This window comes from Tachyglossus aculeatus, chromosome 7 (assembly GCF_015852505.1).
Source record: "Tachyglossus aculeatus isolate mTacAcu1 chromosome 7, mTacAcu1.pri, whole genome shotgun sequence".
Lineage (NCBI taxonomy): Eukaryota > Metazoa > Chordata > Mammalia > Monotremata > Tachyglossidae > Tachyglossus > Tachyglossus aculeatus.
Genome location: NC_052072.1, coordinates 48,101,955 through 48,125,783, shown reverse-complemented (window position 1 = coordinate 48,125,783; position 23,829 = coordinate 48,101,955). Strand labels below are relative to the sequence as shown.

The 23,829-nt window shown below is 42.5% G+C and overlaps 1 protein-coding gene across 3 annotated transcripts in view; it reads right to left on the bottom strand.

Moving 5' to 3' along the window:
- ADARB1 (adenosine deaminase RNA specific B1) overlaps positions 1–23,829 on the bottom strand; it is a 219,952-nt gene that overhangs the window by 131,918 nt on the left and 64,205 nt on the right. Inside the window, exon 3 of one of the 3 annotated variants that reach the window (XM_038748934.1) lies at positions 16,582–16,756. The exons of the other annotated variants lie outside the window; for them this stretch is intronic. The gene's annotated coding sequence lies outside the window, so the exon portion shown is untranslated. The remainder of the gene's footprint in view (positions 1–16,581; positions 16,757–23,829) is intronic. 3 annotated transcript variants of the gene reach the window in all.

The window sequence follows — 23,829 nt, the reverse complement described above, 5'->3', positions numbered from 1 at the left end:
AAGTGACTTGCCCAAAGTCACACAGCACATAAGTGGCGGAGCCGGGATTAGAACCCACGACCTCTGACTCCCAAGCCCTGGCTCTTTCCACTGAGCCACGCTGCTTCTCTAATGGCACAATGCAAGATATATGTGACATATATAGGTCTCTCTCTCTCTCTCTCTCTCTCACACACATACACACACACACACACACACACACATATTTATGTTATTTGTTAATTGCTTTCTATGTGCCAGGCACTGAACTAAGCACTGTGGTAGAAACAAGTTAATCAGTTTGGATATTGTCCATGTCCCAAATGGAGCTCACAAATTTCATCCCCATTTTACAGATGAGGTAACTGAGGCACAGAGAAGTTAAATGACTTGCCCAAGGCCACACAGCTGATAAGTGGTGGAGTCAGGATTACAGCTCAAGTCCTTCTAACTCCCAGACCTGTGCTCTTTCCACTGGGCATACATGTCCAAATGGTTGGACTATAAAGACATTTAACCAAAATCTGAGAATATTGCTAGAAAAATTCCTGAAACACTCAGGAAGACAGCTAGCTTACTATTCGATTTCTAACTGGGCTTTAAATATATTCCACCTATTCTAGTAATTCCAATAATATTCCAACTCTATTATTTGTTCGGTCTATGACCACATCATTTAGTCTTTCTGTCCCTCAATTTCATTGTCTGTAAAATGTCACTGATATTTGTGACAAAGAAAAGAAGATATAGGCATCAGGATTAAAAAAAGCAATAAGGGCTCTTAAAGATATTGTATAAGTCAAAGTACATTCATAGTAAAATAAAATTTGTTGCTCAATTAATTTCTAACATATTTATGAGCCAATAATTCAAAGGAAATCTATTTTACTGCCTTAAAGCAACTGAAGGCGTGGGTAGTCATTACAGATCACAATCATCTTGAAACTTATGTATGCCAAGATTTATTAAATATAGAAGCCAGACATTGGTTTGTTTGAAAATCAGAGAAAAGAAAGAAAATCAACTGCTGATATAAATGTTCAATGTTCAAGCTCACTTTACAAGCAATTACAGATATTGTAATTTTATTCAAACCAGTAAGCTGTGCTCAGCAATTACTATAGTAGGCCAAGTTCGGCTAGTATAAACATGATTAAGTAATATTCTATTTAAAACAGGCAAAGACACAAAATAAAGTGCTTTGTTAATCACAATTTTGGCTAAAATAACCAACAGTACTTTGTTTAGAAAACACATAGAGGTTTAAAAATTAGCTTTAAGTGCCTTTCCTTTCTCTGGCTAGATATTTCAATCTTTCATCTGGTTCCACCAACTTTAATATAGACAGGCATTCCAGAGTTCTGCACATTTTGGGGAAGTGAATATTTTTTTGAAATTTAAGGAAAATAACTTCTCAAATTTCTTAAATAGCATAATACAGAGGTCATAGTTTATGAGCTGAATTTGACTCACCTTATATAGTATAACCTGAATAAGGCATTTTTCAAAGAAACAATCCAAATAAATGTTCTATCTTAGTTGTGCCCATTAAGACTAAAAAATAGGACCCACATGAGACTGGTTCTTTAAAAATTCAAAATAAACTCTTAGTTGCATAATCTATTATGGCTCATTTCCAATCAATAGCACCTAGTTGGTGCCCTCACAAAAGTTCAAAAATGCAATTCCCAAGTTCCTCCTCAGGAGACTTAAGACAACGAAACGATACGGGAAGTCTTCAACGTGGCTCTCATTTCTTCTTACTACTCCTAGTGGAATAATAATACTGATATTTGGTAAGCGATTACTATGTGCAAAGCACTATTCTAAGCGCTGAGGAAGACACAAGGTAATTGGGTTGTCCCACGTGCGGTTCACAATCTTTATCCCCATTTTACATATGAGATATCTAAGGCACAGAGAAGTTAAGTGGTTAGCCCAAGGTCACACAGCGGACAAATGGCGGAGCCGGGATTAGAATCCACACCCTCTGAATCCCAAACCCATGCTTTTTCCCTGTTCCTTTTAGCAGCACAGTCTCCCAGCCTCCTGCTCATTTTTCACCTTCTCAACCCCGTTAGAATACATTTTTTTCCTGTCCATCTTGCCCCTGCATTTGGATTTACACCCTTTAAACACCCCTCCCTCAGCCCCACGGCACAAGCTCGTTGTGAGCAGGGAACATGTCTACCAACTCCTTTACATTATACTCTCCTAAGCGCTTAATACAGTGCTCTGCACACAGTAAATGCTCAAAAATACTTTTGATTGATATCTGTAATTTACTTATTTATATTAATGTCTGTCTCCCCCTCTAGAGTGTAAATTTGTTGTGGGCAAAATACATGTCTACCGTCTCTCTAGAGAAGCAGCCTGGCTCAGTGTAAAGAGCCCGGGCTTGGGAGTCAGAGGTCATGGGTTCAAATCCCAGCTCTGTCAAATGTCAGCTGTGGGACTTTGGGCAAGTCACTTAAGTTCTCTGGGCCTCAGTTACCTCATCTGTAAAATGGGGATTAAGACTGTGAGCCCCCCGTGGGACAATCTGATCACCTTGTAACCTCCCCAGTACTTAGAACAGTCCTTTGCACATAGTAAGCGCTTAATAAATGCCATCATTATTATTATTTTCTCTGCCGTACTGTACTCTCCCAAGCGCTGTACTCTCCAAGTGCTCTGCACACAGAAAGTGCTCAATTAATATGACTGCTTGACTGACTGACTCAACCAAACTGCTACTATATTGATCCAAGCACGTGGATCCTTGGTTTCCTCGACTGTAAAATGGAGATTAAATATCTGTTCTATCTCTTCTCTAAACTGTGAGTCCAAATGAGACATGGAATGAGCTTATCAATTTGTTTCTAGCCCAACACTTAGAACAGTGCCTGACACATGGCACTTAAGACATACCATAAAATTAAAAAAATCACCCCTGAGAGAACACAGAGCCAAACCATCTTTAAATTTCTGTACTAAGCACTTGGGAGAGTATGCTATAACAGAGTTGGTAGACACGATTCCTGCCCAAAACAAGCTTACAGCCTAGAGGAGGAGGTATATGTTAATATAAGTTACCAATATGTTCGTAGGTGTTGTGGGAAAGTACAGAATAACAGAGTAGGTAGACATGATCCCTGCCCACAGTGAGCTTACAGTCTAGAGGGGGAAACACACATTAATATAAATAAATTACCAATATGTACATAAGCACTGTGGGACTGAGGAAGGGGTGAATAAAGAAGCAAGTCCAAGTGCAATAAATAATAAAGAGCATTATTCTTACTTCAGTGTTTATACTGGTGAATCACTGAAGAGCCAGAGCAGCTGGGGGACTTGGTAAAGACTTTCTCAACAGAATGGCCTGTGGGTTTTTTTCATCCTCTCAAGACTGCGCCAGCAGTCCCGTTCCTTTCTGAGTGGGGTAGAAAGGAAGAGAAGCATTTACGTCCAAACTCGAGGAAGTTTATTTTCCTCTGGTCTCTGATGTAGCCAGATGGATACAAGTGTGGTGCTACTGACACTTCCCAGAAGGATTTTATCAGTCACTGACCATCTTCTGAGCCAAGATAGTTTCTTCAAGGTCTTAAATCATGAATGCTGAGTGTGTACTGCATCCTTCGACTGGCACTGAGTCACGACGCACAGAGGCTTGCATGTCCTTGGGCAGGATGACAGGTAAGCATGCAGTACCCATGGGGCATCTAGTTAGTAGCTGCATACCATGTTCAAAGTCGATGAAGTGGTTGTGGTGCCCAACTTTCTGAACTGTTGTGACTACTAGAGATGCCACATCCAGCTACTTGAACAGTTTTGCCAATGTCTCCTAGACTGTAGACTGTAAGCTCACTGTGAGAAGGGAATGAGTTTGTTATACTGATATATTGTACTCTCCCAAGCACTCCTTGAGGGCTGGAATTGTGTATAATATCTCCAGGGTACTGTTCCATGCACTTAGTCTACTGTTCTGTACACAGTAGACATATACATGCGAGGAGGACAGTATATATCACTTAAAGGCATAGTGGAGTCATTTGAATCCACCTATGTACTTGGATTTGTTTTAAGCATTTGATATTCACCCCACCCTCAGGCCAACAACACTTATGTACATTACCATAATTTATGTATTTATATTAATGTCTGTCTCCCCCGTGAGACTATAAGCTCCTGTGGGCAGGGAACATATCTATCCACTCTTTTGTATCAAACAATGTTTAGTACAGTGCTCTCCCCACAGTATGTGCTCAACCAATACCACTGGGTGAGTGAAGCCTATTTTTCAACAGGGTAACATGGCACTAAGCAGTTAGGAAACCACTGCAGACAAACTGGCTTAGTGGGCAGCAATTGGGAGAGGGTTTTCTTTTACTGAACAAAGGCTTTGGGGAAGATTGAGATATCTCCCAACAGTTCAAAAACAGAGACAGGCTCAAAAAGGGCTACTCCATTAGTGAAACAAGGAAGCACTTCTTTCATGGACACAGCTGCTTCTTCCAGACTGGCCTTTTCAGCCCCACAGAGAAGATCGCACAATCAATCAATCATATTCACTGAGCTCTTACTGTGTGCAGAGCACTGTACTAAGTGCTTGGGACAGAACCAGACAACAAGAGTTGTTAGACCCATTCCCTGCCCAGAATTAGCTTGCACTACTGGTAGAGCCATCTTCAAAAACAATACTCTGAAAGGAGGTGAAAGTGTGACTTCATGTCCTGCCTTCTAAATCAATCAATCAATCAATCCATCGTTGGTATTTATTGAGCACTCACTGCATCCAAAGCCTGTAGTAAGCCCTTGGGAGAGTACAACAGGGAAGACATGTTCCCTGATCCTAGAAATCTTTGTACTTTCTTCTACAGGGATCTCACCATGATAATCCAAGGTTCTGATGTTTCTATGCTATTGATATGTTTGTCAAAATTCTTGAAAGCAACTCAGATCGCTCCTAAAATTCATGAATTTGAAATTCATGGTTTAGATGTATTGGTTATGCATGAGGATAACTTAGTAGGAATGTGATAAATTATCATTTTTAAATTACAAGGAAAAATGTATTATTCATCCAAAATTATTCTCTTGGAGAATACCTGTAGTAATTTCCACTTCAAAGACTGAATGAAATTAAGGATTTGTTTGGTCAATTTCCCAATGGATTTGATGTTAAAATTCATAAAAATGACTTTCCTATTTTAATTTTTTTTTAAAAAGAATGTATTACTTTGTTTCGGGGTCTCCTAGGCAAAAATATGTTAGATATACACAATTTACAAGTGGTCCTCACGTTTTCATCTACAGCTGGCACACGTCTGCAACTCTTGATTCCTGGATTTTCAAGCACTATCCCTGCTGACAATTTTGGTCAGGTTAGATATCAATGATATGGGTCTCTCCCTGGACCTCTAAAAGTTATGCTAACTTGCTCACCGTCCCCAATGGCCTCACTTTCTTGTTACCTCCAAACCTTCACTCATTCATTCATTCTACCGCATTTATTGAGTACTTATTGTGTGCAGAGAACTGTACTAAGCGCTTGGAAAGTACAATTCGGTAACAGACAATCCCTAACCAACAAAAGGCTCACAGTCTAGAAGGTGGAGAAAGACAACAAAACAAAACAAGTAGACAGGCATCAATAGCATCAAAATAGATAAACAGAACTATAGATACATACAAATCATTAATAAAATAGAGTAATAAATATGTACAAACATACACAAGTGCTGTGGGGAGGGGGAGGGCGTAGAGCAGAGGGAGGGAGTCGGGGTGATGGGGAGGGGAGGAGGAGCAGAGGAAAAGGGGGGCTCAATGTGGGAAGACCTCCTGGAGGAGTTGAGCTCTCAGTAGGGCTTTGAAGAGGGGAAGAGGGCTAGTTCGGTGGATGTGAGGAGGGAGGGCATTCACTTGAGCCTTCTCTCAAACTGGGAATAGCCTTCCTCCCAAACTGGGAGTTGACTGAGGTGCACGAGGGCCTGGACCCCAGAATCAGTGGCTACCCTGACCCCAACTCAGGGCCAGCCCCTGGCAGCCCTGCAAAGCGAAGACCGTGATCCATCCAATTGTGTACAAAGTAGAAAACTAGCCGATCATGTGACAACCTCTGTGTAATAAAAGATCGTTGAGAGCTGCTGATCTTTGTCTTGCCCGGGACTAGGTCAGGGATTCACCAGCAGGCTTGGGCGGCCCTGTCTGGGTAATCAACCAGTCGATCAATTGGTTGTACTTACTAAGCGCCTACGGCAATCGGGCTATCTAACTTCACTGCCTGACACAACATTTCCCCATAGATTCATTGATTTAGTCCATCTGCCACAGAGAAGCAGCGTGGCTCAGTGGAAAGAGTCCGGGCTTTGGAGTCCAAGGTCATGGGTTCAAATCCCAGCTCTGCCAATTGCCAGCTGTGTGACTTTGGGCTAGTCACTTCACTTCTCTGGGGCTCAGTTCCCTCATCTGTAAAATGGGGATGAAGACTGTGAGCCCCCCGAGGGACAACCTGATCACCTTGTAACCTCCCTAGCACTTAGAACAGTGCTTTGCACAGAGTAAGCGGTTAATAAATGCTATTATTATTATTATTATCTGCCAATTGTCAGCCATGTGACTTTGGGCAGGTCACTTAACTTCTCTGTGCCTCAGTTACCTCATCTGTAAAATGGGGATTAAGACTGTGAGCCCCAAGTGTGACAACCTGATCACCTTGTATCCCCCCAGTGCTTAGAACAGTGCTTTGCACACAGTAAGCACTTAACAAATGCCATTATTATTATTAATATTATTATTATTAATAATAAAGAGCCTTCCTCCTATGACTGGCAAGTCATAACCTGCCCATCTTTCAAATCACACTATCACAAAAGCCAATTTTTGACTACATAAAAAACACTGGTATTTTAATCAATGGTATTTACTGAATGTTTACTGTGTGCAGAGCACATAAAAAGTAGTAGAGCAGTCAAGAAAAAGGATCAAAAAATATTTCCCCCTAGACTTCATGTTCTCCATTGAAACATGAAATGCCGGATTGCAGGAGCAGTGGCTGCCAAACCTTTGAGGCTAGTGGTCACTTCTGGATGAAGGGGCATTAATGGGAGCCCTGGAATGCATTCAAAATGATGTTCCCCATATTTTGGATTTCCAAAGGACTCCTGGGTCCCAGCTACCCCAGCTGGATGCCCCAAACTCCCTATAATTAATTCCCCACATACATAGATTCAGAAACATTTTATGAAAATGTCAGTTGTTTGGGACAGCGATGGGTTTCAGTATATGGGCAGGGAACATGTCTGTTAATTGCTGTGTTTTACTCTCCCAAGAGCTTAGTACAGTGTTCTGCACACATTAAATGCTCAATAAATATGATTAAATGAAAGAATGAATGCATAGGAATCAATTCAATTCAGTAACCAAGACTCCCCTGTGCTGGACAGCAGCAGCATAGGAAAGAGTCAAGGGTGGAGACTCAGGTTTACTGCGCCTTAGACGGCAATGGTAAACCACTTTTGTATTTTTACCAAGAAAACCCCAGGGATACACTACCAGAGCAATTGCAGATAGGGGTGGGGCATTCTTGGAGAGATGTGCCCATGGTGTTGCTATGGGTTGGAGATGACTCGACTGCATAAGACATGAAAGAATAATGTTCCACTTACAACCCCTTTGTTTTACAGCTGAATTACATAGTGTACACAACTTTTTGCAAAGAACTTTTAAGTGGGGGGAGGGAGGGGAGGGAGAGAAGAGTTTTTCATTATTCTGATTTTTTTCCATTAAAAGTCCAGTTTTTATAAGAAATTGACTTTGGATTTCTCAGTAGGAAGGGCATTCCTGAATTTCATGCCTAGTCCCACCATCCAAAATAACAGGAAGTTATTTGAAAGCCTAAGGGTCTATGGAAGGGAAAAGGTGGCTGAGAGCGGTAGACTGGTTTTTAATGTTGTGGTACTTGTTAAGCACGTAATATGTGCCATGCATTGTACCAAGCGCTGGGGTAGTTACAAGATCATCTCATCCCACATGAGGCTCACAGATTAAGCAGGTGTGAGAACAGTGATTGAATCCCCATTTTGTAGATGAAGGAACTGAGGCCCAGAGAAGTGAAGTGACTCACCGAGGGTCACACAGCAGAGAAGTGGTGGAGCCAGGATTAGAACCCAGGTCTCTGACTCCCAGGCATGGGCTCTTTCCTCTATGGCATGCTGGTTCTCTTCTCTTTAAGGCATGGAAGAAGTTCTGAGGAAAACTCCGGCACAGTGGAGGCATGTCTGGGAATGATCGCTAGAAGGTAGAGCCCCGTTTCAGAGTAAGAATCCACACAGGGGCCAGTGTGCTTGTAACTTCTAGATCTTCTTCCTTTCTCCCTTTTATGAGGAAGCAAGGGAGAGCTAAAAATGTCCAAAAAGCTTATTCAGATTTTGGAGCAATATAGTAAGGTACTTAAGAGGAGAAGAAAATTGAAGACTTTTTAGGATTCTAACACTCTAAAATGCAGTGACAGTGGTGGGAACAGATTTCTTTTTCCATTAGAAAATGAGAGTATGCCCAATTCTGTTTTCTTGATACATCCTGGCTATTACCCTGCCGGGGAATCGGAAAAGACTATCTGATAAGGTACGTCTGTTTGGATACGGCTCATCGTCGCATCAGAATAACCGATTTCTGGAAGTGCACTTCTGTGCCAAGTCCTGTACCAGCACCCTGGCTTTCCTTACTGCAGGGGTTCTACAAGAATGCATCTTGTGAAATATAGGAAAACTGGGGGCATAAGGGCTCTGAAAATCCAGGAAACAGAGAGGGATCTTATAAGACAGGGGCTTTGAAGAGGAGGGGACTAATACAGTATTGGTTGCATTTCAAAATCACTCATTTGCAATTTAAATGTCTTATCTTCCACCCCCCCTCCCAAAAAGGAGCATCCACATCATGCAAATTTTCTATCCGTCATGCAGCCTGCCTAACGAGCACCAATTCCAGGAACTAGACTATCAATTCACAGTATTAGCTCTTAAGGCCTCTAATGTACCAATTATTCCATTTCCCTGAATTTTATCTTGCTTGTTACCTTCTCAAATCCCTTTACACTTTTCAGTGCAGCCTCTAAATATAAAATATACTGTTTTGCTGGGAAGCCCAACCGACCCTAGATTTACAACTAAAATATGACACTTCCAAAAAGGGAAACAAATTTCACATACACTCCCTCTCAGCCCCTCACTCCACTGTTAGGCTCCCTCACTCTTGTTCTCTGCTTGGTTGAGAGAGGAAAAAAACTGCAGTCACCTCAAACAGTGCGCTACAGAAATGTTCTGTTGGAGACAATAGCTAAAGATAGACCTGTCTGATGAACAAACAAATCAGAAGGGTGATTGCTCTTGATAATTAAGCTATGTCCTAATACCAAAATTTATAGTAATTTAAGAGCATTCTGAAAATTAACAGTTCTTCAGTAGAAAATCAAATATTTGATGATAAACCAGGCAGACTGCTGTTTTACTTTCTCAGAAATAATCCTACAGCACCATCTACTGTTCCAAACCTCTTCCCCAAAACATTCATTGTTAAAGGGCCTTTTTATTTTTAGTTTCTAGATATACCTTTGGAAACTGACCTGGGAAATTACGTTTCAAACGGAGGTTTGAAATGAAGACTTTTAAAGACCTAAACATAGCTTAGTATTCTTTGGAAAATATTTTCAGGTGGCTCTGGCATGTATACCAGGGAGTCTGAGGGCTTCTAGACTGTCAGCCTGTTGTTGGGTAGGGACCGTCTCTATATGTTGCCAACTTGTACTTTCCAAGCGCTTAGTACAGTGCTCTGCACACATAAGCATTCAATAAATACGACTGAATGAATTTCAAACCTTTCCTCCTACAAACACTCACCCTCTAGACTGTACGCTTATTGTGGGTGGGGAATGTATTCACCAGCTCTGTTATACTATACTCTCCCAAATGCTTAGTACAGTGCTCTGCACACAGTAAGCACTCAATAAATACCACTGACTGACTGACAAAAGTAATGTCCCTGGCTGCTAACTACTCAGAAGGATGTTTTGGGTTTTTTTTACAGTATATATTAAGCACTTACTCTGTGTGTCAGGCACTGTTCCAAGAGCTCAGGTAAAAACTAATCTTAATCCCCATTTTTCAGATGAAGTAACTGAGGCCCAGAGAAGTGAAGTGACTTGCCCAAAGTCACAGAACAGACAGGTGGCAGAGTCAGGATTAGAACCCAAGTCCTTCTGACCGCCTCTCTTGTGATAAAACGTATCAATAAATATTACTTACCTTAAAACCATTTTACTGATCGGTCAAAAGCAGCGGAGACTCTAAGCTCATTATAGGCAGGGAACGTTTCTGCTAAATCTGTTGTACTATACTCTCTCAAGCGCTTAGTAAAGTGCTCTGCACATAGTAAAAACTCAATAAATACTGATGATGGATTGATTGAGTGGGCACTAGTGTCCGCAGGATGCTGTTCCTGGGTAGCAGCTGGATGCCAGAAGTGCAGCCACGAGCCGCTTTAATTGAGGCGCTCACCCTCTCCTCCTTAACCTCGCTGATCTCCCACTACCACCCAGTCTACACACTTTGCTCTTCTAACACCTACCTACTCTCTGCCCCTTGGTCTTGTCTATCCCACCACCGGCACCCTGTCCCCCCTCAGACCTGGAATGCCCTTCTCATTTATACCCAGAAGACCATCACTCTATTACCTTTGACCCCTTATTAGTCAATTGTATTTACTGAGCGCTTACTGTGTGTCCAGCACTGTATTAAGCGCTTGGGAGAGTGCAATATACCAGGCACATTCCCTGCCCACACTCACATCTTCTCCAAAAGGCCTTCCCCAGGTATACCCTTTATTTCCTCTATCCTCCCTCCCCATGTCAACTATGCACTTGGCTGTGTACCCCTTAAGCACTTTGATATTCACCCCAGCCCCCCAGCATTTACGTAAATGATCTTGTATTCTATTATTTTCTCTCTCCATAACTTATTTTAACATCTGTCTCTCACTGTAGACTGTAAACTCGTATGTGCGGGGATGGCGTCTACTAACTCAGTTGCATTGTACTCTCCCAAGCGCTTAATATGGTGCTCTGAACCAGGTAAACACTCAATAAATACCACTGATTGATGGAATGGGGTGGTGGCGCGGAGGCCGTGGCGATACCGTCCCCGGGATTCCTCCTGCTGCTTCTTGGTGAGGCAGCTGCCCAAATTTACGGACAGCGAAAGACCTTTACGGGCTTGCTGCAAGTGACCAATTTTAGTGGGTTTTAAGAGCTGCCTGTGAATTGACAGACGGCTAGCAGGAAGCCTTATTCCCTCTGAACATATGCACACCGGGAGCACCTCCCACCCTTCAGCTTTCCCGGACTATAATCTTGAGCTGCAGCTCTTTGCTCTCCACAGTCAGTTCATCCCCAAATAATAATAGCAATTCTTTCTCCATAGCATTTCATGTCCACAATCATACAGCAACCCTCCCTGCCCTTTTTTTAAATTATTGTTCTTGGTCCAGTCCTAATCAACCTATTCTACACTTAAGGACTCAACAAGAAATCTAGATGCTGCTATCAATCAAATAATTGATCAACAGCATTTGTTGAGTACTTATTGTGTACAGTACTAAGTTCTTAAGAAAGCACAAAAGAGTTGGTAAATGTGATCCCTGTCCACAAGAAGCTTACAGTGTATGGGGGAGAGAGACAATATAATAAATTTAGACTGGGCAAAGAGCAGAACATAAGGATATGTACACAAGTGCTGTGGGGTGACTAAAACATGCTTGAAGGGCATATCGCCTCACTAATGATTTCCTTAGGTCCTGTGTGAAAGTACGTAACTGTGTCATTGCTGCTTTCAGACCTACGGAAATTTTAAAAACAGTATACTAGTCACCCCACAGACACTCCATAATCAGAATCCCCCAGGAGCTTGTGGTTCTTACATACTTCTGAAGTTGCTCAATTGGCTAGGAAGACCTGCCCAGTTCTGGGGAGGGGGAAGAAGAGAGGGTGGAGAGGGGAAGGAGTGGAAAAAAGGAACCTTAAAACTAAACAGCGAGTTAAGAAGTTAAGTAATATGTCTCCAGAGGCAGCGCAAATCAACTGGAAGACATATGGCTACAGGTGCACAAGGATATCCTAAGAGCAGGTTGGACGTCATTAAAATATAACTGCACAGAATCCTCACTAATGATTTTGGACACCAGCCATGAACCGTTTGAAGGCTTCATTTCAGCACGAGAAGGCTGGAAATCATCAGGTTGAGCTCCTGCAGACCACGGATACTGTCCTGCAAAACAAGGCTGGGCCCCCATGCACACTTCTCCAGTATAAAAGGCACTGACCTTGGCAGAAGACTTTACAAAAGGGGTAGGTATTGACTGTGTCAGACTTTACAAAAGCACCAGTGCAGAACCATGTCAGACTTTACAAAAGCACCAGTGCAGAATTCTTGAAACTTCTTGTGTATTTCTAGGAAATGTTCATTAGTGCAGAAATCAAATTGAAAAAAACACAAAATCGGGACAGATTTGCAAAATGGAAAGGTTCTCATCAACAATTAGGATTTATGTAGGGAAGCCCTACTTAATCGCTAAAATGGTATCCAAGGGTAAGTAAAGCCTTAGTATTGTAGTTTTGATATCTGTTCAAGTTCTGCATTTACTGAAATATTGGAATTAATATGATGATAGTCCACAAGGGTGTGCTGCTGTATCATCACAGAGCTTTAGCCTTAGGCAGCAAACCATTTCTAGGCAGAAAATTCAACTTGACCAAAGAAATAATGTAACTGAGATATTCCAACTACCTTCTTATACATTTTTTTTTTGGCTTTGAAAATGTGCAACCTGGAAACAAATGTGGAAAGAATTGAATTCAATAGGACATGGTTCTGCAGTTGATAGATGATTTCACTTTCATAATCATTAAATTTGATGATTACATCAGGTCTAGTTAAGACAAAAATACTGACCCAAATGTGTTACTATCTTCCCAAATAACTCCTTCTATAATGTGCTCTGAGACGATAGTTACAGGACTGTCCCGAGGTGACCCTGAGGTACCGGCGATCCCAAGGTCAAAAACTGTCTCGTGACCACCCGAGCCAGCAGGTGGAACTCGGAAGTGAGGGTGGGATACCACCCCCGTGACCAAATCTGCTAGATTGACAGCCCAAGCCAGGAATACAGAAGGTGTCCCTCGCCCACGTGCCAATCAAATTAGGTATGGAGGAGTGGGGAGGGCAGAGATTGGATAGACTGAGGCCGGGAAGCTGGAATGGCCTAGGGGCACAGGCAATAAATACCTGTCGCCTCTGACCTTTGGGGTCAGAACATCAGGACACACAGCAGAAGGAGGAGCAGCCCACGTGTCTCTCTCTGCCCAGAAGGCCAGATGCCCACTCTACAACCAGAACCAACACACTGAAGCAAGGGCCGCGGGACGGGTGAGTGTCTCATGGGTGTGACTCAGGTACCCTGCTGCTGATGGGAATCATGAGTGGATTCCTCCCATGTAGGGAGAGCACACTGTGAGAGCTAGCCACCCACCACGTGCGCGGGTAATGTAATGAATTCTTCCCATTTGGGAAAGTAAGTGGATTCTTCCCGAGTGGGAAGTGCACATGGGTGAGAGCTAGCCACCTCACCCACGCGCGATTAACATATGATTGTGTTCCTCCCGTGTAGGGAAGCGCTAATATTGCTAATTGATCATATTCCCCTCGAAAGGGAAGTTCAATCCATTGGGCCTAAACAATTACATAAATTCAATTCACCTTGTGGAATAAATTTTATATAAAACTCAGGCTTTCCGTCCCCGGCCTCTCTGTCTCTCTCGCCTCGCCGATCACTGAACGAACCCGTCCCCCGACAATGGGTGACAAGGACCCAAATAATGATCTGCAATAAGAATTTTTTTTTTTGCTTCTTGATGCCTATTAGGAAGCAGCATAACATGGAGGAAATCAATCAATCATATTTATTGAGCACCCACGATGTGCAGAACACTGTTGTACTTGGGGGAATACAACAATATAACAGACACATTTCCTGCCCACAAGAAGTTTACAGTCTAAAGGAGAGCACAGGCCTGGGAGTGAGAAGACCTGGACTCTAATCCTATCTCTGCCATTTGTCTGCTGTGTGACCTGGGGCAAGTTACTTAACTTCTCTGTGCCTTGGTTACCTCATTTGTAAGACTGTGAGCCTCATATGGGGACAGGGCCAGTGTGCAATCTGATTTATCTATATCTACCCCAGGGATTAGTACAGTGCCTGGCACATAGTAAGTGCTTAACAAACACCATTAAAAAAGTGTTTTCAGAACATGATTTACGTACTTATTGAGCACCTACTGTGTGGAGAACACTGTACTAAGTACTTAGTAGAGCACTCTACAAAAAAGTATAGATGGTCCCTGCCCACAAGAAGCACACAGACTAGAAGGATAGAAAGGCATTGAAATTACAGACGGATATGTACGTAAGATCTGTGGAGCTGGGGGAGGAGTGAATGGCATAGTGCTTAAGGGGTAAGGAATCAAGGGAGTAGGCATCACAGAATGGAGGTTAAACCAGTATTGTGAAGGCTTAGCTGAGGAACGTATCTTGGCGACGTGATTATAGTAGGCCTTTGAAGATGGGGAGAGATGGTCTGTTGGATTTTGTTATATTGTCCTCTCCCAAGCACTTAGTACAGTTCTTTACACACAGTAAGCACTCAGTAATATGACTGAATGCTATAAAGATAGGACGTTCTAAGGACAGTGGGCAGGGACAGTGGGCAAGGGGCTGGTGGTGAGAAAGATGAGACTGAGGTACAGTGAGAAGACTGGCGTTGGAGAATTGAAGTGCACAGGCTGGGTTATAGGAGGAAATCAATGAGGTAAGATAAGAGGTGGGTAAGCTGACTGAGGGCTTTAAAGCCAGTGGCAAGGAGATTCTGTTTGATGCAGAGATGGATGATATTGAAGAATGAGGGAACATTCTTCTCACAGCACGTCTGCCTGGATACAAAGTGATCCACAGGTTGGCACGAGAAGATTCTGGACAGGCAGAATGGGTGTTTACACTCCCAAGGTAAGAGTGGCAAGTTTTATACAGGAGAGCTCAGTTTGGGGCTGATTTTCCCCTATCTTGGATGGATCCAGCACTGGATACCTTGATGTCTGGAATCTTTATTTTAAAGACTCAGCTTCTCACCAGTGTGGTTTGGAAGCACCTTCCATGTCCAGAGGAACTTGGGAGAGAAATGCAAAGCCTTCTGAACATTTTTTTTGTGGGGTGGAGGGGGATTTCAAGGATCCCCTGAGAGACACTGTTTTCAGATGACATCCAGCCTTCTCAAGGGCCATCAGTGGCCTTGTTTGTGAACATGTGAGTACTACAACACAATTCTTCCATAACCCAAAATTCTTTAGGAACATGACTACTACATTACATGATAAGTGACTGTTGATTTATTTCTTCAAGAAGAATCCAGCAATCAGCCTATTGTGGGAAAGCATCATTTTTCACTTGCGATAGCAAGCTTAAACTTTCCTGCCTTTTACCAAAGTAACATTCCAATGGCCATTAGTTTACTGAAGTGATTTTTAGGGTATTTAATCAGTGAGTCAAACGGAGTTCTTCTATTTAATAGTCACTGGTGTTTCAACAGTCTTGAAATGTGAGCTGTAGGTATTTTGGTAAGGGGATAGAAAATGTCCTTTTCCTGTCATAAAATTTGGCTTTCTAGATTAGCTTCCTGATGAATCTCATCCACCCTGAAACACTACTGGTCTCAGAAAACCCAGATTCCAGGTTTTACCTCCTGTAAAGAGAAAAAAACAAGAACGTTTCTTTCTACATCAAGCCCAAGCCTTCAATAATAATAATAATAATAATAATAATAATAATAATAATGGCATTTATTAAGCGCTTACTATGTGCAAAGCACTGTTCTAAGCGCTGGGGGGATACAAGGTGATCAGGTTGTCCCACGGGGGGCTCACAAGCTTAATCCCCATTTTACAAATGAGGTAACTGAAGCTCAGAGAAGTTAAGTGACTTGCCCAAGGTCACACAGCAGACATGTGGTGGAGCCAGGATTCAAACCCATGACCTCTGACTCCAAAGCCCGTGCTCTTTCCAGTGAGCCATGCTGCTTCTCTTAAACACTTAGGTGTTTCTATGTGGGCAAGCTGACCACCTAAGCAAGTATCACCAGTTGCTTACGGCACCCAGTAAGTGCTCAGAAAATGCCACTGACTGATTAAAATCTCCATAACCCAGCATTTGGGGATCCAAACGTGAGCAATAATAAAGAGAAAACTAAAACTGCATTACTGATGAACCCTACGCCCCTGCAAAACCTCAGTTTAGACAACATCAGCATATGGATTTTTACTATGAAAAGGAAGCAATGAGTATGGGAGATAGACAAGTAATTACTACTGAAAATTATGAAAAAAATAGAACTATAATTTCAATTTCAAAGATGGTAGAAATAGCCTCTCTAGCACAGGGTTGGGATAACCAAAATGTTTAGCTATCTACCCATGCTCTCTGGGTGGAGAAAAATCTACTGAAAAATATTGCTAAAACATTAGCTTACCATGTTGGGCGGTCAATTAATGACAGTATTCTCCTTCCATCAAATAAGCATTTTGTGTTTTAGCATGAAATAAGAATAAGAAGCCTGTGGATAACTTCATATTCTCTCATCTCCTCTTAAAAATGGGCAATTACACTGCCTGGTTCTTCAGCTCCAACTTGCAGGCAGGGATTTTCTACATTTAAAAGAAATATAAAATACAGGAAAAGAGCAGTTCTTCTAAAACATCAGATCTTTTGAGAGGTGGTAGTTTTTGCAATCTGCCATATGACAAATGATTTATATTTGTATAAAATGAGTCACTAGACTTTCAAAGTTGGAGCATTTGTTTATCTTTAAAGTATACTAGAAATGGAAACGCTCGTCTTGAATTTCTTACTGAACCTGAGTCTGAGCCCAAGTAACTATTATGACAAGTGAACAAAACGCAAGAAATCCAAACTTACTCTGCATGCCAACACTTCATCTTTAAATTATGCAGAAGCAAAGAGAAAATTGAAGGAATTTTCCCCTTCTTTGTTATTCCAACCGCCTTTAGAAAGATACTCAAGGAACATTCTTTATGGAAAACAGTCTTACGGCTTTAAAGACCTATTACATTGTAAGAAAAGCAGAGGTGGAGTTGTAAGAGGCCTGTAAACTGAATACGACAGAAGAGCAAGTAGAAAGGCTCAAGAAAGTAAATGTTTTGGCAACGTGAGCAGGCATGTGTCTATCGAGAGCGATTAAATTTATGCTGGCTGGACTGTGGAATGGGTGAAAACAAAATGCCTGGCAGATAAGATCTGCTGCCACTGTTCCAGAAATTCCATCTTTATTGCCTGAAGGATCTTGTTTTACCTCCAGGGACCATCCCCAACTAATGGAGGCGTCAGTCTCCTAATTACACATAAATTTACCAAGTTGGCCTTCCACATGATCTTTCCACTAGCCGCTTCCTCTCACTCCTCAACTCCTCTGACCTCCTGTTTCAGCTTGCCTCACCCACTCACCAATCTGGAAACGCTCAATCTCATCTCTAGTCATAATAATAACAACAACAATAGTAATAACAATCATAATAGTCTTTGTTAAGCACTTATTTTATGTCAAGCACTGTTCTAAGTGCTGAGGTAGATCAATCAATCAATCAATCAATCGTATTTATTGAGCGCTTACTGTGTACAGAGCACTGTACTAAGCGCTTGGGAAGTACAAGTCAGCAACACATAGAGACAGTCCCTACCCAACAGCGGGCTCACAGTCTAGAAGGGGGAGACAGGGAACAAAACCAAACATATTAACAAAATAAAATAAATAGAATAGATATGTACAAGTAAAATAAATAAGAGTAATAAATATGTACAAACATATACATATATACAGGTGCTGTGGGGAAGGCAAGGAGTTAAGACGGGGGGGGGATGGAGAGGGGGACGATGGGGAGAGGAAGGAAGGGGCTCAGTCTGGGAAGGCCTCCTGGATACAAGCTAATCAGGTTGGACACAGTCCCTTTCCCACTTGGGGCTCACAGCCTTAATCCCCATTTTACAGATGAGGTAACTGAGGTGCAGAGAAGTGAAGTAGCTTGCCCAGGGTCACACAGCAGACAAGTGGCAGAGCTGGAATTAGAACCCACGTCCTCTGACTCCCTAAGCCATGCTGCTTCTCAAGTGAGTAAGAGAAAAGTCGAGTGACTTGCCCAAGATCACTTAGCATACATGAGGCAGAGCTGGGATTAGAACTCAGGTCCTTCTGACTGCCAGGCCCATTCTCTAACCACTAGACCATGCTACTTTGTACAATCGCCAACCCTGCCAACTCTGAAATTCCCCCCTCCAACCAAAAACCTCTTACCCTGCCTTCTATCCCACTTCCCCTCCTGGCAAATCTGTCCTTTTTTTATGGTATTTGTTAAGTGCTTACCATGTGCCAGGCACTGTGCTGAACGCTGGGGTAGATATGAGATGATTACGGTGGAGACCGTCCCTGTCCCACATGGGACTCACAGTCTTAATCCCCATTTTACAGATGAGGTAACTAACAGAGAAGTTAAGTGACTTGCCCAAAGTCACACAGCAGGGAAGTGGCAGAGCAAGGATTAAAACCCAGGTCCTTAGGAGTCCCAGGTCTGTGCTTTATCCATTAGGCCATGCTGCTCTGTCCTGTTGTTGCTGCTCTGTCCTGTTGTCCCAGAGACCCCCAATCATTTGACCCTTGCTATTTTCTAAAGCTAACGTGCCCCATTTGGCCTCCATAATCCAACCGAACTTCTGTTAACAAATTCATGCTCGCCCTCTCCACTCAATTCAATTCCCTTGTTCCCTTTTACCTCGCCAAATTCCTGTTGCCAACCTGCATCCCTGGACCACCTCCTCGGGATGGGTTCTCCACTCCTGGGCCCGAGCTGCTGGCAGAAATCCATATTCCAGGCCAACCTCGGCCATCCTCACCTGTTTTAACTTCGCCCTCTCCTTCTTGATGCCTATAAGGAAGCAGCATTATGTGGTGGAAATCAATCTATCGTATTTATTGTGCGCTTACTATGTGCACAGCACTATACTAAGCACTTCGGGGAGCACAACACGATGATATAACAGACACATTCCCTGCCCACGAGCTTACAGTCTAGAGAATAGGTCTGGGTGTCATAAGGATCTGGGTTCTAATCCCACCCTGCCACTTGTCTGCTGTGTGACCTTGGGCAAATCACTTCATTCACTTCCTCTGTGCTTCATTCATTCATTCAATCGTATTTATTGAGCGCTTACTGTGTGCAGAGCACTGTACTAAGCGCTTGGGAAGTACAAATTGGCAACATATAGAGACGATCCCTACCCAACAGCGGGCTTCATATCTACCCCATCGCTTAGCACAGTACTTTGGCACTTGGTAAATACTTAAAAAATGCCATAATGTGGAACAGTGTGATCTGATTACTTCATATCCACCCCATCACTTAGCATGGTGCTTTGACACTTAGTAAATACTTAAAAAATGCCACAATTCTTACCTGAAAGAGAAATGGGGGCATCAAATTTCAATAGGTGCTGAGTTAAAGGTTCAGTTTCAAGAGTTGGAGCAGAAGAGACTGTGTGATAAAGGGATTACGAAGCGAGAACACAAATCCCTGCCCTGCTTCAGTTACCTCATCTGTAAAATGGGGATTAAGACTGTGAACCCCTTATGGGCCAGGGACTGTGACCAACCCAATTTGCTTGTATCCACGCCAGTGCTTAGTACAGTGCCTGGTAAGCGCTTAACAAATACCATAACTGTTATTATTAAGCAGGTTTCCTGTACTGCTTTGGGTCCTAATCAACCCTAGAGAAGCAGCTTGGCTTACTCACGGGCTTGGGAGTCAGAGGTCATGGGTTCTAATCCCAGTTCCGCCACTTATCAGCTGTGGGCCTATGGGCAAGTCACTTAACTTCTCTGTGCCTCAGTTATCTCATCTGTAAAATGGGGATTAAGACTGTGAGCTCCACATAAGACAACCTGATTACCTTGTATCCACCCCAGTGCTTAGAACAGTGCTTGGCACATAGTAAGTACTTAGCAAATACTATCATTATTATTATTACATGCTGGGTTGATTGTGAGCTCCTTCTGAGCAGGCAATGGGTCTACCAACTCCAAAGCACTGTTCTTTCTCGAGCATCTAATACAGTACCTGGCACACAGTAGGCACTCAATAAATACCACACATCCGCCAAGCTAGCTGTCTTCCTTCCTTCAAAGCCCTACTGAGAGCTCACCTTCTCCAAGAGGCCTTCCCAGACTGAGCCCCCTTTTTCCTCTCCTCCTCCCCATCCCCCCGACCCTATCTCCTTCCCCTCCCCACAGCACTTGTATATATATTTGTACAGATTTATTACTCTATTTTACTTGTACATATTTACTATTCTATTTATTTTGTTAATGATGTGCATATAGCTTTAATTCTATTTGTTCTGACGACTTTGACACCTGTCTACATGTTTTGTTTTGTTGTCTGTCTCCCCCTTCTAGACTGTGAGCCCACTGTTGGGTAGGGACTGTCTCTATATGTTGCCAACTTGTACTTCCCAAGCACTTAGTACAGTGCTCTGCACACAGTAAGCACTCAATAAATACGATTGAATGAACTTCTTGTTCTGAAGGAAGCTCATTATATCCAGGGAACATGTCTACTAATTCTGCTGTACCGTACTCTTCCAGGCGCTTAGTAAACTGCCCTACACACAGAAAGCACTCAATAAATACCACTGATTGATGGCTTGAAGAGACAAGGTGAGGGCGGGCTCAACATCCCTGAGTCCTCTAACTGGCAGGGTCAAATTCCTCAGCAGGTTCTCTTGATAACAAATACATTCTTCCCATCTCTTCCTCAATTTGTCTGGGTCTTCTTTCTCCCTTCTCTCTAACCTACTCTCTTTATCTCTCTTTCTCCTAGCCCTCCCCGTAAATGAAAAACCAGTCAGGCATATAGGAGGGATCCTGAATTATTCTTTTTCCAATCAGGACTTCAAAAATCCACATAATCCTAGGGCACTGAAGGCAAGCATTTCTAAGAGAAGCAACAATACAGCAGTGTGTTTCTTCAGAAAGGCCTGGAGTAATGAAATGAACTTCTTTCAAATAGTGTTGCTTTTACTGAGAAAATTAAAAAAAAAAAAGATCATGGCACACATCTCTTCCAGTTTCCTCAAGGGAAATATCTATTCCCCTCTGACATAATCGCTTATTTCAGACACTGTATTTTACAGATCTGTACCAGCATCCTTTTATGTAGATGGAAATCTATTGCAAGCAAAAGAAAAAAAAATCCATCATGTTAAACTACATCAGCAGGATAACAGGTATAGCATCATCTGGGGGCCTTGCCTCCGATTACAACACTGATAAGAATAAACACTAAGTACTGCAACCTAAGAAGCCTTAAGGGAATTCAAATCAAACATTAATGCATTCTGGAAATCAAATAGAACTGAATCAACTTTTAACAGCAGCTCAGAAAATAATGTAAAGATAAAAAAAAAGTACAGAACTGTGAAATGTTTGTATTATCTTGAATGTTTTTGGATTTTGCTGGTTAGCTTAAAAAGAAGGGTGGCTTCACGAAGGTCAAGTTTCAAATCAACTGAATCCTAGATTCAAGCACATGAAACCACATCCCACTTTCACTTGTCATTCAATAAATGCTGCTGATGATCATTTGCATAGTTTAGAGAAGCAGCATGGTATAGTGGGCAGACCACAGGCCACAGGGAGTCAGAAGGTCATGGGTTCTAATCCTAGCTCTGCCACTTGTCTGCTGTGTGACCTTAGGCAAATCACTTCACTTCTCTGGGCCTCAGTTCCCTCATTTGTAAAACGGGAATTGAGACTGTAAGCCCCACGTGGGACAGGATCTGTGTCCAACCCTATCTGCTTGTATCCACCCCAGCGCTTACTACAATGCCTGGCACATAGTTAAGTGGTTAACAAATACCATTATTATTATTGTTAGTGTTATTTAGCACCCAGATAAATAATTTGCTCTTGCATGACCTATCCCAGATATTCCACGTCATGACATTAATAATCTATTCTTGGCAGGGTAATGATTCATTTTTGCGCTTCCCAAACACTTTTAGGTGACTAACAAGCCAATTGCCTCTAGCACACACAGCAGGTTCTATGCATCTAGTTTGCTTAGAAAGGGAATGCTTTCTAGGGAAGCGGCATGGCCTAGCGGGCAGAGTCCGGGCTTGGGAATCAGAAGGACGCATGTTCTAATCCCAACGCCGCCACTTGTCTGCTGTGGGACCCTGGACAGGTTGCTAGGCTTCTCTGTGCCTCAATTACCTCATATAATAATAATAATGATAGCATATATTAAGCGCTTACTATGAGCAAAGCACTGTTCTAAGCACTGGGGAGGTTACAGGGTGATCAGCCTTCCCTTCAAAGCCCTACTTAGAGCTCACCTCCTCCAAGGGGCCTTCCCAGACTGAGCCCCCTTTTTCCTCTCCTCCTCCCCATCCCCCCCACCCTACCTCCTTCCCCTCCCCACAGCACCTGTATATATGTTTGCACAGATTTATTACTCTATTTATTTTACTTGTACATTTTTACTATTCTATTTATTTTGTTAATGATGTGCATTTAGTTTTAATTCTATTTGTTCTGACAGCTTGACACCTGTTCATGTTCTGTTTTGTTATCTGTCTCCCCCTTCTAGACTGTGAGCCCGCTGTTGGGTAGGGACCGTCTTTATATGTTGCCACCTTGTACTTACCAAGCGCTTAGTACAGTGCTCTGCACACAGTAAGTGCTCAATAAATACGATTGAATGAATCAATCAGTTTGTCCCTCGGGGGGCTCACAGTCTTAATCCCCATTTTACACATGAGGTAACTGAGGCCCAGAGAAGTTAAGTGACTTGCCCAAAGTCACCAAGCTGACAAATGGCGGAGCTGGAATTTGAACCCATGACCTCTGACTACAAACCCCGTGCTCTTTCCACTGAGCAACGCTGCTTCTCATGTGCAGGTTGGGGATTAAGACTGCGAGCTCCATTAATCAATCAATCGTATTTATTCAGCGCTTAGTGTGCTTAGTGTTTGACTCCCCGGCTCTAGACTGTAAACTCATTGTGGGCAGGGAATATGTCTTTTTATTGTTGCATTGTATTGACACAGTCCAAATCCCTAAACTCGTGGAGATCGTCATCATCAATCATATTTATTGAGCATTTACTGTGTGCAGAGCACTGTACTAAGCACTTGGGAAGTACAAGTTGGCAACATATAGAGACAGTCCCTAACCAACAGTGGGCTCACAGTCTAAAAGGGGGAGACAGAGAACAAAACCAAACATACCAACAAAATAAAATAAATTTTATTTATTTTATTTATTTTTTATTTATTTTATTTATTTTATTTTTTTTATCTCACAGGGCGAGATCAGAGATCAGAGAATAGGTCTATTATATATTGTTGCATACTCTCCCAAGTGCTTAGTTGCTCTGCACACATTCATTCAATCATATTTACTGAGCACTTGCTGTGTGCAGAGCACTGTACTAAGCACTGGGGAGAGTACACAACTATTTAACAGGCATAGTACCTGACCTTCACAAGCTAAGGTCATGGACTTTGTCCAACCTGATTAGCCAGTATCTAACTCGATGCTTAAAACAGTGCCTGGCCCATAGTAGGCCTAACAAACATCATGAAAAAAAAAACCTCCAGTTTTTCAGTAAGCAGTGAAGACTTCATCACTGTATAGCGGAAATGAGGGCCA